The following is an 11,005-nucleotide window of genomic DNA, read 5'->3' on the forward strand; positions in this document are numbered from 1 at the left end:
CACCTTCAATCTTTCCCAGCATCAGGGTCTTTTCAAATGAGTCAGCTCTTCATATCATGTAGCCAAAGTATTGGAGTTTCAGCTTCAACATCAGTCCTTCCAATGAATATTCAGGACTGATTCCCTTTAGGATGGACTGGTTGGATCTCCTTGCAGTCCAATGGACTCTCAAGAGTCTTCTCCAACACCACAGTTCAAAAGCATCAATTCTTCAGCACTCAGCATTTATAGTCCAACTCTCACATTCATACATGACTACTGGAAAAACCATAGCTTTGATTAGATGGACCTTTGTTGACAGAGTAATGTCTCTGCTTTTTAATATGCTGTCTAGCTTTGTCATAGCTTCTCGTCCAAGGAGCAAGCATCTTTTAATTTCATGGCAGCAGTCACCATCTGCATTGATTTTGAAGCCCAAGAAAATAAAATCTGTCACTGTTTCCATTGTTTCCTCATCTATTTGCCATGAAGTGATGGGACCAGATGCCATGAATTTAGTTTCTGAATGTTGAGTTTTAAACCAACTTTTTCACTTTCCTCTTTCACTTTCATCAAGAGGCTCTGGGTGACGTTACCTACATTGCTTGAACTGCTGAACTTCAGGGTCTACGTTTTAAACTTGGGTTGATAAAATGTATGTACATTTTCCCTCTCACATCTCAAAAAGAATGTGGAGGAATGAATAGTAATAATAATATCCAGCATATTCAGAATACTAATTTTATATCAGTTTCATGTCCTGTGCTCAGTCATGTACAACTCTTTACGGTCCCATGGATTGTAGCCCACCAGCTCCTCTGTCTGTGGAATTTTCCAGGCAAGAATACTAGAACGGGCTGCCATTTCCTCCTCAAGGGGATCTTCCCCACCCAGGGGTTCAACCCATCTCTTGCATCTCCTGCACTGGCAAGCAGGATCTTTACCACTAGCATTCATGTATTAGTTCTGGGCAGAGTCTGTATGCCTGATTTTTCTTGAACATAATACCAGCCTCTTTGAAAAAGGTACCATGTGCAGTTGAATGTTCAAAATTATCTTCCTTGATAAAGTTTGAGGAAATTTATCCATTTGAAAAATCCCACAGCAACCTTGGGGCGTAAGACCAGTACATCTAATGCTGCTTGTTAAAGTTCAATAGAAGGGGCACACGTCTACAGGATATGCTTTGCTTGAGTGATTGAAACTATAATTAAACATCTCCTATCGCCTTTGACTGTGTGGATCACAATAAACTGTGGAAAATTCTGAAAGAGATGGGAATAGCAGACCACCTGACCTGCCTCTTGAGAAACCTGTATGCAGGTCAGGAAACAACAGTTAGAACTGGACATGGAACAATAGACTGGTTCCAAATAGGAAAAGGAGTACGTCACGGCTGTATATTGTCACCCTGCTCATTTAACTTATATGCACAGTACATCATGAGAAACGCTGGACTGGAAGAAACACAAGCTGGAATCAAGATTGCTTGGAGAAATATCAATAACCTCAGATATGCAGATATCACCACCTTGATGGCAGAAAGTGAAAAGGAACTAAAAAGCCTCTTGATGAAAGTGAAAGTGGAGAGTGAAAAAGTTGGCTTAAAGCTCAACATTCAGAAGATGAAGATCATGACATCTGGTCCCATCACTTCATGGGAAATAGATGGGGAAACAGTGGAAACAGTGTCAGACTTTATTTTTCTGGGCTCCAAAATCACTGCAGATGGTGACAGCAGCCATGAAATTAAAAGACGCTTACTCCTTGGAAGAAAAGTTATGACCAACCTAGATAGCATATTCAAAAGCAGAGACATTACTTTGCCAACAAAGGTTCGTCTAGTCAAGGCTATGATTTTTCCTGTGGTCACATATGGATGTGAGAGTTGGACTGTGAAGAAAGCTGAGTGCCTAAGAATTGATGCTTTTGAACTGTGGTGTTGGAGAAGACTCTTGAGAGTCCCTTGGACTGCAAGGATATCCAACCAGTCCATTCTGAAGGAGATCAGCCGTGGGATTTCTTTGGAAGGAATGATGCTGAAGCTGAAACTCCAGTACTTTGGCCACCTCATTCGAAGAGTTGACTCATTGGAAAAGACTCTGATGCTGGGAGGGATTGGGGGCAGGAGGAGAAGGGGACAACAGAGGATGAGACGGCTGGATGGCATCACTGACTCAATGGACGTGAATCTGGGTGAACTCCGGGAGTTGGTGATGGACAGGGAGGCCTGGCGTGCTGCGATTCATGGGGTCGCAAAGAGTCGGACACAACTGAGTGACTGAACTGAACTGATTGTCTACCATGCTTTTGACTAAACATAATAAAAAGTAAATGGCTGACAAATGTAAGGCACATGCCCTCCTATATGACACTCTCATCCACCCTGATGATGCCATTCTCAGACATGAAAAGAATGCTAATCAAAGACATACCCATTCTGATTTGAAGCAAACATCACAGTGGTTTATAGAAAACTTCCTTTCTACGCTGACCCACAACCTAAACAAAAGGTCAAAATCACTTAAGTTGCTTCAAAATGAACTGTGGTGATACAAGCCAGCAAAGTGGGGTGGATGGAAGCCCATGCAAATCCTTTGTAAGTCACAGAACTAAGCAAACACTGGGAAAACCTGCTATTGTTTACTCTGATACTTTAGTCAACACTTTGGAATCATTAGCTGTGGGCCCTTGGGTAAAGTTGCTTTTTAAACCCACTATTTCACAGTCAAGGTCGACTTCTCCCCTAGCCAGCAGATCCATAACCCTGAAGGCCACATCCTCTGGAGCCTCACACACACATGTTCAGCTCTCACAGGCATCAACAGGGGGGCTTCTGAGACCCTGTGTCTGGATGGGGGTTACCTCCCTACTCTTTTACCTAAAAATGAAATGGTAAGGAGTCCAAATTCAGGTTTATCTAATATAGGAGACCAAAAGCAAGAAAGAGCACATTCAAACTGAACTACAGATGATTCTAAAATGTCTTGACACCAGAAATTTTATTAACATCAAGCAGTATAACTAATTGGAGACATGTTAAAGTATCTCCTCACCAAGGCTTCAAAACACCCATTAATGAAGAATGTAGTGGCCACATATTATCAGTGGAATTTAGTAATCCAATTACTGTAGAATATAGCCTCTTGGCTTCCATATTTGCACAAAGATATTATATGTGTGTGTGTGTGTGTGTAGGACTTCCCCAGTGGCTCAGTGATGAAGAATTTACCTGCAATTCAGAAGCCACAGGTTTGATCCCTGAGTCAGGAAGATCCCTGGAGGAGGGCATGGCAACCCACTCCAGCATTCTTGCCTGGAGAATTCCATGGACAGAGGAGACTGGCAGGCTACAGTCCATGGGGTCGCAAAGAGTCGGACACAACTAAAGCGACTTGGCATGCACACACATACACACGTATGCTTTTCTGGAAGGCAGGGGTCTTCAACCTCAGCCATGCAGCCACTGGCACTAATTAATGGAGTAGCTTTCAGGAATCGGTGAAGCTCTCTGAGGTGTATTTTCATTTCTTTTATTGAAAACGACCCCCAAAGCACTCAGTGCTCTAAAATTCTGTGACATGTAAGTACTAAATGACAGACAGTAACAGTACAAGTCAATAAGGATTGATAGAGAGAATTATAAACTTAAAACCTCAGGGCGGTATGATTACCTTCAATTATGAAGGACAAGACATTAATCATTAACTCTGAACCACTGGCAAAGGAGCTAAATTAAGTAAGTACTAAGGTGACTTTCTGGCCTGTGCCCAAGATGAAGCCCTAAGCAGTTAGACTGGTACAACTCCCACCCTAAGAATTAGCAGGATGTACGACCAAGGCCAGGCAAACCTAAGCTGCCTGGGATTACAAAAGGGAGAACACATGTATACACTGTGTGTCTAGAAAATTCTCCAAAGTCAGGATTTGAGCCCCAGGGCCATTGACAGAACAAAGAATACCTGGGTCAAGGCATCCCTTCATTTCCAACAGGCTGGGTTCATTCGCGAGTCATACAGGAGCTATATTCTGCACAAAAGATAAGTGTCTCAGCCAGCTCACAGAAATCTCAACAAAGAACCCCATCCCTCCAAACAGTCAAATAATTATTTTAATGAGACCAAAAGTTACATGCAAAAGTGTTTCCAAGCACTCAGAAGAAAAGAGTGCACTCCACCCCGACCTCAGCACACACATAGTAGGTAGGCAGCTGATTTCACCCCCAAATCAGCACTGGTAGTTTAGTTATGCAGGGTAAAAAGATTACACTCTAGACCCTAGTGGCAATGATGGTTTCTACATTGAATTTCTACACAGAAAAATTCTGTGGATTAGTCATCTCCCCAAACATGGCAATCATCAATGGGTGGCTCAATCTCAAAACAGTCTGTTGAGTAAAGGACACAAAATAATTATACTGTATGATTCCAACTGTAGGAAGTTCTAAAGCAGGCAAAACGAATCTACAGTGATAGATATCAAAACAATTGGTTTTTGGCAAGGGGAGGAGGACTGTCTCATAGGAGCCCAAAGGAATTTTCTGGAGAAACAGAAATGTTCTGTGAGTTACATGTGGGTATGAATGTGTCCAAAATGACTGAACTCACATCAAATATCTGTGCATTTCACTGATGAGTAATTTATACATCTACTAAAATACATGTGAAAAAGAATGGACGGTCCCTTCTGGAGAGGCAGATGGTAACATGGGAGATGAAAATGACAATATTCAAGGACTTGCCAATGACAAGGGAGACACTATCTCTCTGACAAGGTCAAAGAGTGTAAGGAGGAAAAGACAGAGTTGCCGAACACATTTTATAGTATGCATGGGACCTCTTATTTAAAAGCCCTGGTAACTAAAAAAGCAGTTTTTTAATCAGTTGAATGGGTGGTACTCAGTCTAAAGTGACTGTAAGGGTGGGGGTGGATCAGGAGGCAAATGTGCTATTACCAGACAATGAACACCAAGATTACAAACTCCAACATCCTCATTTTGGTGTGCCGCTTCATAGATCGTGTCCCAAGGGCTTCAGGTTTTAAGACTATCCATTTCCTTGAGGTCATGGAGCCCCATTAATCTTCTCTGAAAGGCACAAACTGCATAGGACTTGAGAGTAGATGAAAATATCTACCCCTCTGCCCTGGCCCAACACCCAAAATACTGACATCACAGATTCCTTAGGGCTAGAGCACAGATGGGACTCTTAAGGACCCAATACCGACATTTTACCCACAGCCCACCTCTAACCCATGATATTGGAAAACTTGGTCTCCCTTTTGCAGATAAATTCTCCCTCAAGAAATGTCCTTCCTATCCTCCCCTGAACTTTCCACCTTAATTTCCTAAATCCTTAAAGGAACATTTCATCTGATAAATCCATCCCTCCTCCTAGCAGCTGAGTCTAGACTATAAGATGAGCCAATCTCCTGGAGCCCAAGAAGGGAGGAGGGTCCCTTCAACACCTGGGGATCAGACAAGGGAAACCACCAGACTGATGAAGAGATTCAAAAGACCTGGGTTGCTAACGTTTAGATCCTCTTCTGCTGTCGTTGTCTGTTGACAAGGAAACATCGTGGTGGCGACCTACTTGGACTGTTCAGAGTCACTGAGCACCCAGTCAAACCACCCCTGTCTTTACTCCCGCAGGTAACCCTGTCTCCATGCAAACATAGCAACCAACCAGGCTGATCATTGATACAAACAAACCACACTTCAGCCCAACAGAAGATCTGGAAACTTTTCAAAACTAAGAAATCACAAGCACCGAGAGGCAGAGTTATATATTTATCCCTTTCCTGAAAAAAGAACAACAACAACAACAAAAATCAAACCTGAGAATAAATCCACCTGTGAGTTCCTATCTCTACTGAGGTCACCCCAGATCCCTCCTCTTTATTGCAAACAGTTCAGAAGCCACTGAAGGAAGTTGGCCAATAAACCTTTTTCAACCCAAGATTAATGGCTGATTTGTCATCTGGGAGGGAAAGGTGAGCCTGCAGCCTCCGCCAAGGAAGCAAACCGGAGGCGGTGGGGCAGTTGATTTATGGGGTTGAGAGGCGGCTAATTAGAGCCTCATGGCGGAAGATAAGAGAGCCAAGGCATTTGGGGACAACGCGGGGAGGGGGCTGCAGAGTGCCCTGAGCAAACAGCCAGCTGGGTGGGGAGGAGAGGGGGCTCAGAAATCAGCTCCAGAGCAAAGCAGGGAGACTGGATGTGGATTCCAAGAACAAGCATGTGTGGAAAACTTCTGGAAGCCACGAAGGAGAAGCCCATGTTCTAGCACCTCAGAGATAGCCTGAAAACAAATCCCTGTGGCTTAAACAGCTCCGATGGCCCAGCAGTGGCCTGCACCCCAGGGTCACCAGCTGGCTTTCTTTGCCTTCTGAGCCCAGGGTCCCCCGACGCAGCCAGCCCAATGATCCCAAGGTGGGTCAGCTCAACAGAAATGATCATCCAAAACAATTTCTTGGATTTTCCCCTGGAAGCTTTGCCCTCCCAGCAGCTGTCAGGTGTCCCGAGGCAAAGAGGAGCTCGGCGGGCTTGAGCAGGCCGCAGAAGGACCAGCCCGCAGAAGCCAGGCGGCCGGGGCCCACTGCGCCGAGTAGTCTCGGCGGGAGCCGGCGCTGCACCAGGGGAGGGGCTCAAGGTCAGGACCACTGTGAGGGGGCAAGGAGAGGACCACCTGTCTCACCTTCCCAAATAGAGCTCCTTCCAGGACAGCCTCGCGCCATTCGCAGTGGGTGTGAGTGCGCAGGGGCTTGTGCGCCGATTCCTGCACTCGGGCGCATGTGCACGGGTTTGCGAGCGCCCAGGCCCTGCGCATCACAGATAATCACCCTAGGGACCTGCTCCCTTCACTGGGGTGCTGTGTTTAGGTGTAGAAAAGAGGCCCGAGGTCCCTCAAGCATTGCCTTCAAACACAGTGGCCTTTGCCCATCTCTCCTTTCAAAAATGAGAGCAGAGAGAGAAAGGGTGAAAGAAGCAGGAACAAGGGAGAGGAAGAGAGTAAAAGGGAAAAGAGGAGGAGAGAAAAAAAGAGAGCGGGGTAGACGAGAGAGACAGAGAAAGCAGGCAAGCAAGGCGAGCAGGCGGCTGGGGCAAGACCTCAGGGTCTTCTCTCTGCTTTTCCTGCTTTTTGATAAATCGCTGTGGTGGCCTGTGACTGTTGTCCCTATATGCTCAGGCGAACAGCTTTTCCTGGAGACTGTTCAGTGGCTGCCAGGCCGGCTGGAGCTGGGCAAGCAGCGCGGCTCTCACACTGCCCCCCGTAACTCAGCTAGAGAAGAGAGCCTGAAGTCAGTGTTCAGGGCGCAGAGCGGGCATTGCCCCAACACAATGAAATGGTAGTGGGCCAACTCACAGCACAGAGCTGGGATAATCGGCTTTTAAGGAGGTGCTGGGCACAGGGGCTGCCAGGACTGGGGCCCCCACCTGTGGGACCTGCCCCCAGCCACCTCCACCTGTGGGCCTCGCCTGGGCAGAAGACCTGCTGGAGACTAAGGGAGCCTCACTGGGCCCTCTTCCCTGGCTACTCCTCTCCATTTTGCCATTTGGGGCCCTCAGAGCACCTAAAATGTGAGGACAAAAGCCATTTCACAGGCACAGCCCTACGGCTTTCAGATGAGCCAGGGTGAAGGCCAGCAGATGGAGAAATCCCACAGCTGTGCCCAGTGCCCACGCTCAGTACACTCAGACGTTACCTGATACATCGGGACACCTGAGCACTGCCTGCACACGTGCTAAGTCAGTTCAGCCCTGTCCAACTCTTTGAGACCCCAGGCTCCTCTGTCCATGGCCAGGCAAGAATACTGCAGTGGACTGCTATTTCCTCCTCCAGGGGATCTTTCCAACCCAGGGATCAAACCCAAGTCTGCTGTGGCTCCCGCATTGCAGGCAGATTCTTTACCACTGAGCCACCAGGGAAGTCCAGTCCCCCAAATAACAAGAACTGAGTAGTGGAGTTAGACACTGCATATGTATCTATGTCAGTAGTTTCAAATAAACAAGGCAATTTATTTTACAAGATTTCACTTAATACACCTCTCTTAACAGACAGGTTTTTTTTTTTCACCTCCTCAATAAAGCTTAAATCAAAGAAGGGTCCAAGAAAGATGAAGGCACGAGCCTGGTGGCCATGTGAGGGCTGCACAGCCATGGCCTTGGATTCTTTCTGGAGTGATTGGTGTCCCTGGATTTAAACAGAATTTTTTCTTCAAAATTTCAATTTTATTTTATCTTGTGTTTTCTATCCATCTGCTTCTACCTGTCTGCCAATAGGCAGCTGTCAAGAAAGTTTCCTGTCATTCCAAGGTGAATCTGTTATCATCAGTAGCAATATCACCATTTATATTTGTACTCTAAGGATTGCAAAATTAAATTAGGTGACCTACAAAAAGGCTTCCCTGGTGGTTCAAATGGTAAACAGTCTGCCTGCAATGCAGGAGACCCAGGTTCAATCCCTGGGTTGGGAAGATCCCCTAGAGAAGGAAATGACAACCCACTCCAGTAGTCTTGCCTGGAAAATTCCATGGACAGAGGAGCCTGGCGGGCTACAGTCTATGGGGTCACAAAGAGTCAAATAAGATTGAGCAACTAACATTCCCACTCACAAAAATGCAAGCCAAAAAGCAAACTGACTTATGATTTGAAATAAAGGGTGAAGGGAAAATCAAGAGAAGAGATTAAAATGAAGCCTGAGGTTCTGTATCCTTGCAGAGCTGAGCTAGGACTTGGTTCTTCAGCTCAAAGAGGGAAAAAACATAATCCTTTAGGTCAGTGAATCTGAACTCAAGCCCAGCCTGATGTATGTGGCCTGGGGGTGGAGGGCCCAAGCTTCCATATTTTTCAAAGCTCCCCTGTGAGGTAACAGCAGACCAGCTACTCAGGAGACGAGCATCTCTGAAGCTCCTATGAAGGATAGGACACTGTGCTGTTTGGGGAGGAAAATAAAACCCTTTCAGTAACTCCTGTACAATGAAAGCAGTGAAGGGTGTTCCATTAAGATGTAAATATAGCACAGAGAAACACAGAGTAGCACATAGGAGATTGAGGCGGAAGGAAGGCCATTCCAAGGAAGAGAAGCAGTGTGAGGGGAGACACAGAGCACCCCAGTCATGAAATGTTTAGCAGCCTGGCTGCAAGAGCACCAATACGGGCGGTTGGAACTTAGCAAGCTCGTGCAAAGGGGTTGTGAGGAATCCCGCTTGCCCTGCTCAAGGCCTGAGGCTAAGAACACAGGGTGAGTGATTACCTTCCATGGATTGCATCTCCATCTTCCATCTGTAACAGTGAAAGTTGCTCAGTCATGTCTGACTCTTTGTGAATCTGGGTTTGAATCCCAGCTCCCCTCCTAACTAGCATGTGAGAACTTGCACACACTGCTTACCTTTTTTGGGCCTCAGTTTCCTATCTGTAAAATGAGGACAGAAAAGTACCTACCTTGTAAGAATAAGTGAGATACTCTGTGTAAGGTGGTGAACATAACATCTGATACATTATTACTATCATTGCTTGTACTATTCCCTCTGTAATGAGAACAAGGGAATAAAATTATTTTCAGGGAATACCTTCTAGATGTATTAATCTTTTTATATAATATTTAATTTTGTGACAACTCAGTTGAATAGGCATTATTATTTTTAACTCCAGTAAGCCCATTGAATCTCAGCATGGTTGAGTATTATGCCCAAGTTCATACAGCAAGAAGAAGGTCAAATTGAGATCCAAACCCGGAAACTATAAAACATTGTAATGACTGGGGCCACTTTATAGTACAGGGAACAAAGCCTAAGTTTCAGAGACACCTCTCTCACTTACCCAGACCCCTGTAACACTCTGAATCTACTTTTCCATGCACACTTTTGTATTCTTTTTCTTAAGGAGCATATTTGTACAAGTTCCATATTTATATAAGTTTAGGTTCCCCAAAACCTGGATCCACCTTCATGATAATATATGAATGACATGGTATGATCAGAACTAGTTTCTAAAAAATGGGCAAGGGTAAAGTGATAGGAGGAAGACCAGGAGAAAATGTGTGTTGTGAGTAGAGATAAAGAGTTGAACATTAGGGACACTGCATTTGAGGGGTCCACAGACCACCCAGGTCAAGATGTTCCAAAAATGGGTCCAGAAAACATGTAGGGCAAGAGATTCAGATCAGCAATAATGAATGGATAGTGTTGGAGACATTATTTCCCATAGAGAATGTTCTAGAGCATATGCTCTAGATGTCAAACAAGCACACATACCCAGTATGCCTGCAGTACAGTAGCCAGCAACCACCTATGGCTAAGTTAAATCAAATGTAAAATTCAGCTCCTCCAGCCCACTAGCTATGTATCAAGTGCTCAGTGGTACGGGGCAGCACAGATAGAGGACGTTGCCATCACTGCAGAAAGTTCTACTGGACAGTGCTGGCCCAGAAATCTAGAGGATGGTTGAGGACAGACTCACAGGGAAACATCCGAGGGACAAATGAAGAGGATAGTGAGGAAGGACAAAGGAGAATGACCAGCAGAGTCGGGAGGAGAACGAGGATGCAGAGAACCCAGCAAAAGGAAGAGTTTACTCAACAGCAGCCATCAGCAAAAGAGACAACCACAGACTCCCAGCACAGAATGAACACAGGTCCACACAGCCACCTGCAAACCCTGTGTCTTAGCCTGTCCAGCTCCTGTAACAAAATGGCACAGACAAGGCGGCTTATGAAAACAGAAATTTACTGCTCACAGTTCCGGAAGCTGCAAGTCTGAAATCAGGGAGCCAGCACGGTCAGGAGAGGGCCCTCCTTCGGGTCACCAGCTCCTCCTGTGTCCTCATTAATGGAAGGGGCCTGGGAGCTCTTTGGGGCCTCTTTTATAAGAGCCCTGATTCTGTTCAGGAGGGCTCCACCCTCAGGACCCAAGTACCTCCCAAAGGCCCCACCTTCAAACACCATCACACTGGGCTTGAGGATCCCAACACATGAGTGTTGGGGGTGGGGGGGACACATTTTCAGACCAAACCCCCTGCATGAGTGCT

General features: G+C 45.8%; 1 long non-coding RNA gene across 1 annotated transcript in view; it reads right to left on the reverse strand.

Annotated features, from left to right (window-relative positions):
• LOC138990553 (uncharacterized) overlaps window positions 1–10,803 on the reverse strand; it is a 161,806-nt gene extending 151,003 nt beyond the window's left edge. The window contains exon 1 of the long non-coding RNA XR_011466689.1: window positions 10,715–10,803. This is a non-coding gene — a long non-coding RNA (uncharacterized lncRNA). The remainder of the gene's footprint in view (window positions 1–10,714) is intronic.
• Between the last annotated feature and the right edge of the window lie 202 nt (window positions 10,804–11,005).

Source organism: Bos mutus, chromosome 13 (genome assembly GCF_027580195.1).
Source record: "Bos mutus isolate GX-2022 chromosome 13, NWIPB_WYAK_1.1, whole genome shotgun sequence".
In the NCBI taxonomy this organism is placed as follows: Eukaryota; Metazoa; Chordata; class Mammalia; order Artiodactyla; family Bovidae; genus Bos; species Bos mutus.